General features: G+C 47.4%; 1 protein-coding gene across 2 annotated transcripts in view; it reads right to left on the reverse strand.

Annotated features, from left to right (window-relative positions):
- Positions 1-4,303, reverse strand: part of INPP1 (inositol polyphosphate-1-phosphatase) — a 28,849-nt gene extending 24,546 nt beyond the window's left edge. Inside the window, exon 1 of one of the 2 annotated variants that reach the window (XM_066577092.1) lies at positions 4,162-4,303. The gene's annotated coding sequence lies outside the window, so the exon portion shown is untranslated. Of the gene's footprint in view, positions 1-4,026; positions 4,129-4,161 lie in introns of those variants that run through there. The other variant, XM_066577093.1, reaches the window with a different exon arrangement.
- Positions 4,304-8,650: the final 4,347 nt, after the last annotated feature.

Genomic DNA, 8,650 nt, shown 5'->3' on the forward strand with positions numbered 1-8,650 from the left:
GGGGTTAGCCCGCTGATATCACTCACCCCCCCTGTTGCCTTGGATGCAGGGACTCCGTTCCTGCTCGCCGCTTCACTGCTCCTCCCTGCTGTGCCGGCTTCAGTGAGCTCCGTCCTCTCACCTCCCGCTGGTGTCTCCCCGCTGTCTGCCTCCTGTCGGCTTTCAGAGGCTCCAGCTGTCATGTACGGGCTGCTGCTGCCTCGGGCGCTGGTTTTCCCGCAGGCTCTCCCCTCGATCGGCTGGTCCTGCTCGGAGTCAGAGCTGGGGTGCCGCTCTGTAAAAGTTGCGGGCGCCATCTTGGCCGCGGCGGCTCGGACCTCCGCTCCCGCTGTTTTCTTCAAAAACGTCGCTATGCTTCTCCTGGGGTTGTCTGAGGAGGCTTGAGGTGTCCCTCGTCTCTTCCCCCTCGCCATGCTTGCTGGTAGCCGGGTCTGGGACATCCACATAAGGGGTTAATTGGTGCTGGAAGCGGGAGCCGAGCTGATATGCTTCTCACTCCTCCATTAGCCCTAGTGCCTGCATTTTGCCACAGATTCCACAATTGGAATCCGCCCACGTGAAGCTGCCCTTATTAGGGCCATTTTAAAACCTGCCAATCATTCAGTGTAAATGATGCCCCGATTGAACGGCAAACAAGAAACCCAAACGATGGATCAGCCCGTGTGAACAGGCAGTCGCTTGTCTATGACTGACTGCCTGTTTATTGGGAACGGAGGCGGGTGGGTGCATCAGAGAAGAGCGAGCGCTGGTAACGCACCACTTGCACCCTCCGGTCCTGGGGCCGACTTTTGCCTGAAGCTGGAAGGTCGCTTTAAATCATCTGCCAGTATGTACAGTAACTGCATTAAAACAGACTTCTGAATAGTCACATTTCGGGACGATCAGATATCGCTCTTCACTTGTACTAGTGGCCATGACAAGCAGATAAGATGGTAGCATAGATTTGTCTGCTTAAAGGGATCCAGCCATCAGATTAATGCGGCCCGCAGCAGCACGGCCCAAGGACAAGGATATCTACTGCCCCCAAGGAGCTGTGGTGGTCCAGAATAACTACACCTCCTAATACTCTGAAGTTAGACTGGGAGCTCTGAGTCATGGGGGCGGGCCCTGCTGTCCACTCTCCGCCCACAGCATGTAGCTGTCCACTCTCCGCCCACAGCATGTAGCTAGCTCCCCCCCTGCGTATAGGGGGAACCTGTACCCACCACCATCCCCAACCAGCCGGCCCATACCCCACTTCACACTCACTGCCGCAGTCTCTCACTGGGCCACAACCAGCCAGAGATGGTAACAGTGAGCCTTCTTCAAAGTCCAGCAGGGACTGTTCAGTGGAGGATCACTCACATGTGTTTTCAGGGACCAATGAGCATTAACCCCTTTATGCTATAGGACGCAAATTTACAAGCTGGGTGGCTGGTACACGCCACAACAGGAAGTAAACTTACATCCATGTATGAGGTGGGCTGTCAGCTTGTGCCATCCATAGCAGGAGCACGTGTAGTGGCCAGAGTAACCTCTAGGGTTAGGGACCCTCTAGTTCTGTGCTTGTCCACCCCATATGGATTTGTCCTTGTGCATTCGTGTGGGTTAGGCCCAGTCTTATCTCATTTTGGCTTTGGAGATGCATCCCCTCGGGAAACCTGAAGTGAACTGCTGTTCTTGAAGTAGGAGTTTGCAAAGAATGCCACACACTCCCCTGCTTAACTATGGAGTAGAGGGACAGCACCGACTCTTCTACTGCAAGTCGGAGGAAAAGTCTGGTGTGAGCGTTTTGCTCCATGAATGTCGCTATGTCAGCAAGGAAGGGGAGTGAAGAGCAAGAAAGTATTACTTGCATTTGTCTCTCCATGCCAGGAGCGCTCTCCCCAGAACCTTCCATCAGATAACCGAGACTGATGACTGGATCTTGAGAAAGGTGGTGAAAGGAGAAGGTGCCAGTGGTATTGTATTTGAGACTGCTGCAGTAATGTACCACAAAAATCAAAGTTGGAATCATCCAGTAAAAACATTGTGCTTCTGGTTTTAGAGCTATACTTTGACTTATTACTAGAAAGGGGCACTGGCGTCACGTAAACAGATAAGTTATCGTCTCTACTGGCACGGCTGTTAGCCTTTACCCTTGCATGCTGTTGGGACAGACCGTGTTTTGGAGTGTGACGAGGGGAGATGGTAGAGCTATCATGACCCATCATTTTGTTCCCTGCTGTCTCCCTCCCCAAACGTTTGCTCCTGGCCGCTGTTACAGGCTGTGAGTAACAGCTGGCCGTCTGCTGCAACATCAGGGATCAGTGAGAAGAGCGATCGCCGCTGTCACCCACCAACATGCCACGATCAATGTTGATTGCGGCATGAAAAGGGTTCACAGAAGGAGCGCTCCAATGATGTACAGGAGATGGGGGTTTGGAATAAAGGCAATAAGGTGATGTTCACAAGCGACGGATGCGCTGCAGAGTTTCCAGCGTTCTGAAATCTCAGCTAAATGAGTTGGTGATGTTTTTGTCTACAAAAGTGGAAGAAAAACGCATCATTAACCAAAAAAATGCCACGAAGTCCGCATCAAACAGCAACTTAATGTCCTGTGGATTTCAGGACTGTTTATCATCTGCAAGCGAAAGATGACAGTGGACATTCGCAGAGTATCGGCCGAGCTCAGAGCCTACGGGAAGTCATAGGGAAGTTGGGAAAAATGTTCTTCAGTCTCTGGAACAGCCCTTTAAGAGAGCAAAAACGGTAAACAAAAAAAAACAGCCAAAGCCAAAACAGCATTGAGTGGTAGGCGCACCCCAGCTCCGGGCACACCTCCCTGTGATGTGGTTTTACTAGTGGTGGAGAGGCGGCAATTACCCATTTACACCAAACTATAATCAGGGCAACTATTTTTAGGTGAGATGAAACAAAGAGACTAGTGAAGGAGCTCTCCTCGTCACCGGGTGGTGGCCGTGTTTACACAGAACCACCGACATTCGCTCCATCCAGGGACTTGCTGACAGACCCGGAGAAGCCACAGCACAGCCCAGTCACGGGAGACCAGTGGGACATCACAGATTGGCCTACATGGCTGTGACTAACCTATCCCACAAAACCCACCGCCCTGAGCCCCTCAGACCTCCCGCCTGCCCACAACACCCATCAGTACCCCAAACATCCTGCCGTCAGAGCCCCTCCGCACCACAGACCTTCCTGATACCAGAGCCTCAAGACCTCAGAGCACCCATCAGTAATCCAGAGCACCCCTCAAGACGCCAAACCTCCCCAGAGCCTCTCAGGATCTCCCGCTACCCCAGAGCCCCTCAGGACCTCCCGCGAGCGCCCATCAGTATTCCAGATATCCAGTCACCCTAGAGCCCCTCAGTACCTCAGACCTCCTCAATACCCCACAGCACCCCTCAAGACCACAGACATCCCTAGAGCCCCTCAGACCTCCTCAGTACCCCAGAGCACCCCTCAGGACCCGAGACCTCCCTAGAGCCCCCCAGTACCTCAGAGCACCCCTCAAGACCACAGACATCCCTAGAGCCCCTAAAAACTTCAGAGCGCCCAACAATATCCGAGATATCCAGTCACCCCAGAGCCCCTTAATACCTCAGACCTCCTGCCACCCAAGTGCCCGTCAGTACCCCAGGAGTGCACATCACCCCAAAACCCATCAATATCTCAGATAAACCTCAAACACCAACTGCATCAGTACCCCAGCTGTCCCGCCGCCTCAGTGGCCCCCACGGTACCCCAGCTGTCCCGCCGCCTCAGTGGCCCCCACGGTACCCCAGCTGTCCCGCCGCCTCAGTGGCCCCCACGGTACCCCAGCTGTCCCGCCGCCTCAGTGGCCCCCACGGTACCCCAGCTGTCCCGCCGCCTCAGTGGCCCCCACGGTACCCCAGCTGTCCCGCCGCCTCAGTGGCCCCCACGGTACCCCAGCTGTCCCGCCGCCTCAGTGGCCCCCACGGTACCTCAAGATAGCCCACCACCCCAGTACCTCCGTAGCCCCCAGTACCTCAGCTATCCCTCCATCCCAGTAGCCCCCAATACCTCAGACATCCGCCTGCAGCGTCTCTCACAGCTTCCTACTCCATCACAACCAACTTCCTGTAACCAGCCTGCAGTCAGACAGCGAGCAGCTGCCACTACAAGACGTGTATGCAGGAGGACACAGCAGCCACTTACCTCACACCGCCGATGACACCACTTGTGACAGCACCGACCTCCGCTTAGATCAGCTTTATGGTTCCGCCTTCTCCTCCTGACAGCACCTTCAGCTGAACATGGGAGTAGCTGCAGTCTGAGGGCCGGAAATGGCTGCTGTAACCCCTTCACTGCCGGCACAAGTACTCCTCACACAGAGAGCTGGCAGTGAAAGTGTTACTACATGTAATATATGTATAGTATATATAGCAGGGGGGGGGGGGCATTATACACTGAGCCCTGTAGTATGTATAGTATATATAGCAGGAGGGGGCACATTATACACTGAGCCCTGTAGTATGTATAGTATATAAAGCAGGAGGGGGGCACATTATACACTGAGCCCTGTAGTATGTATAGTATATATAGCAGGAGGGGGACACATTATACACTGAGCCCTGTAGTATGTATAGTATATAAAGCAGGAGGAGGACACATTATACACTGAGCCCTGTAGTATGTATAGTATATATAGCAGGAGGGGGACACATTATACACTGAGCCCTGTAGTGTGTATAGTATATATAGCAGGGGGGGGGGGCATTATACACTGAGCCCTGTAGTATGTATAGTATATATAGCAGGAGGACACCTTATACACTGAGCCCTGTAGTATGTATAGTATATATATAGCAGGAGGGGACACATTATACACTGAGCCCTGTAGTATGTATAGTATATATAGCAGGAGGAGGCACGCTATACACTGATGCCTGTAGTATGTATAGTATATATAGCAGGAGGGGTACATTATACACTGAGCCCTGTAGTATGTATAGTATATATAGCAGGAGGGGCCACATTATACACTGAGCCCTGTAGTATGTATAGTATATATAGCAGGAGGGACACATTATACACTGAGCCCTGTAGTATGTATAGTATATATAGCAGGAGGGGAGCATTATAGATTGAGCCCGGTAGTATATATAGTATATATAGCAGGAGGGTCGCATTATACACTGATCCCTGTAGTATGTATAGTATATATAGCAGGGGGGGAGGCACATTATACATTGAGCCCTGTAGTATGTATAGTATGTATAGCAGGGGGGGGGCACGTTATACACTGAGCGCTGTAGTATGTATAGTTAATATTGCAGGAGGGGGCACATTATACACTGAGCCCTGTAGTATGTATAGTATATATAGCAGGGGAGGGGGGGGGCATTATACACTGAGCCTTGTAGTATGTTTAGTATACATAGCAGGAGGAATACATTATACACTGAGCCCTGTAGTATGTATAGTATATATAGCAGGAGGAATACATTATACACTGAGCCCTGTAGCATGTATAGTGTATATATATATAGCAGGAGGGGTACATTATACATTGAGCCCTGTAGTATGTATAGTATATATAGCAGGAGGGGTACATTATACATTGAGCCCTGTAGTATATATAGTATATATAGCAGGAGGGGGACACATTATACACTGATCCCTGTAGTATGTATAGTATATATTGAAGGTGGGGGACACATTATACACTGATCCCTGTAGTATGTATAGTATATACAGCAGGAGGGGACACATTATACACTGAGCCCTGTAGTATGTATAGTATATATAGCAGGAGGGGGACACATTATACACTGAGCCCTGTAGTATGTATAGTATACTGTATATAGAAGGAGGGGGACACATTATACACTGATCCTTGTAGTATGTATAGTATATATAGAAAGAGGGGGACACATTATACATTCATCCCTGTAGTATGTATAGTATATATAGCAGGAGGGGACACATTATACACTGGTCCCTGTAGTATGTATAGTATATACAGGAGGGGCACATTATACACTGATCCCAGTAGTATGTATAGTATATATAGCAGGAGGGGACACATCATACACTGATCCCTGTGGTATGTATAGTATATATAGCTGGAGGGGGGCACACTATACACTGATCCCTGTTGTATGTATAGTATATACAGGAGGGGCACATTATACACTGATCCCTGTAGTATGTATAGTATATACAGGAGGGGCACATTATACACTGATCCCTGTAGTATATATAGTATATATATAGCAGGAGGGGACACATTATACACTGATCCCTGTGGTATGGATAGTATATATATCAGTAGGGTACACATTATACACTGATCCCTGCAGTATGTATAGTATATATAGCAGGAGGGGGACACATTATACACTGATCCCTGTAGTGTGTATAGTATATATAGCAGGAGGGGTACATTATACATTGAGCCCTGTAGTATGTATAGTATATATAGCAGAAGGAGGACACATTATACACTGATCACTGTAGTATGTATAGTATATATATCAGGAGGGGACACATTATACACTGAGCCCTGTAGTATGTATAGTATATATAGCAGGAGGGGGGGGGGGGGCTCATTATACACTGATCCCTGTAGTATGTAAAGTATATATAGGATGAGGGGGACACATTATACACTGAGCCCTGTAGTATGTATAGTATATATAGCAGGAGGGGGACACATTATACACTGAGCCCTGTAGTATGTATAGTATATATAGCAGGAGGGGGACACATTAAACACTGATCCCTGTAGTATATATAGTATATGTAGCAGGAGGGGCACATTATACACTCAGCCCTGTAGAATGTATTATATATATAGCAGGAGGGGGACACATTATACACTGATCCCTGTAGTATGTATAGTATATATAGCAGGAGGGGGGCACATTATACACTGAGCCATGTAGTATGTATAGTATATACAGGAGGGGACACCTTATACACTGAGCCCTGTAGTATGTATAGTATATATAGCAGGAGGGGGCACATTATACACTGAGCCCTGTAGTATGTATAGTATATATATATAGCAGGAGGGGTACATTATACATTGAGCCCTGTAGTATGTATAGTATATATATCAGGAGGGGACACATTATACACTGAGCCCTGTAGTATGTATAGTATATATTGAAGGTGGGGGACACATTATACACTGAGCCCTGTAGTATGTATAGTATATATTGAAGGTGGGGGACACATTATACACTGATCCCTGTAGTATGTATAGTATATACAGCAGGAGGGGGACACATTATACACTGAGCCCTGTAGTATGTATAGTATACTGTATATAGAAGGAGGGGGACACATTATACACTGATCCTTGTAGTATGTATAGTATATATAGAAAGAGGGGGACACATTATACATTCATCCCTGTAGTATGTATAGTATATATAGCAGGAGGGGACACATTATACACTGGTCCCTGTAGTATGTATAGTATATACAGGAGGGGCACATTATACACTGATCCCAGTAGTATGTATAGTATATATAGCAGGAGGGGACACATCATACACTGATCCCTGTGGTATGTATAGTATATATAGCTGGAGGGGGGCACACTATACACTGATCCCTGTTGTATGTATAGTATATACAGGAGGGGCACATTATACACTGATCCCTGTAGTATGTATAGTATATACAGGAGGGGCACATTATACACTGATCCCTGTAGTATATATAGTATATATATAGCAGGAGGGGACACATTATACACTGATCCCTGTGGTATGGATAGTATATATATCAGTAGGGCACACATTATACACTGATCCCTGCAGTATGTATAGTATATATAGCAGGAGGGGGACACATTATACACTGATCCCTGTAGTGTGTATAGTATATATAGCAGGAGGGGTACATTATACATTGAGCCCTGTAGTATGTATAGTATATATAGCAGAAGGAGGACACATTATACACTGATCACTGTAGTATGTATAGTATATATATCAGGAGGGGACACATTATACACTGAGCCCTGTAGTATGTATAGTATATATAGCAGGAGGGGGGGGGGGCTCATTATACACTGATCCCTGTAGTATGTAAAGTATATATAGGATGAGGGGGACACATTATACACTGAGCCCTGTAGTATGTATAGTATATATAGCAGGAGGGGGACACATTATACACTGAGCCCTGTAGTATGTATAGTATATATAGCAGGAGGGGGACACATTAAACACTGATCCCTGTAGTATATATAGTATATGTAGCAGGAGGGGCACATTATACACTCAGCCCTGTAGAATGTATTATATATATAGCAGGAGGGGGACACATTATACACTGATCCCTGTAGTATGTATAGTATATATAGCAGGAGGGGGGCACATTATACACTGAGCCATGTAGTATGTATAGTATATACAGGAGGGGACACCTTATACACTGAGCCCTGTAGTATGTATAGTATATATAGCAGGAGGGGGCACATTATACACTGAGCCCTGTAGTATGTATAGTATATATATATAGCAGGAGGGGTACATTATACATTGAGCCCTGTAGTATGTATAGTATATATATCAGGAGGGGACACATTATACACTGAGCCCTGTAGTATGTATAGTATATATAGCAGGAGTGGCACATTATACTCTGAGCCCTGTAGTATGTTTAGTATATATAGAAGGAGGAATAC

Source organism: Eleutherodactylus coqui, chromosome 8 (genome assembly GCF_035609145.1).
Source record: "Eleutherodactylus coqui strain aEleCoq1 chromosome 8, aEleCoq1.hap1, whole genome shotgun sequence".
Taxonomy (NCBI): Eukaryota; Metazoa; Chordata; class Amphibia; order Anura; family Eleutherodactylidae; genus Eleutherodactylus; species Eleutherodactylus coqui.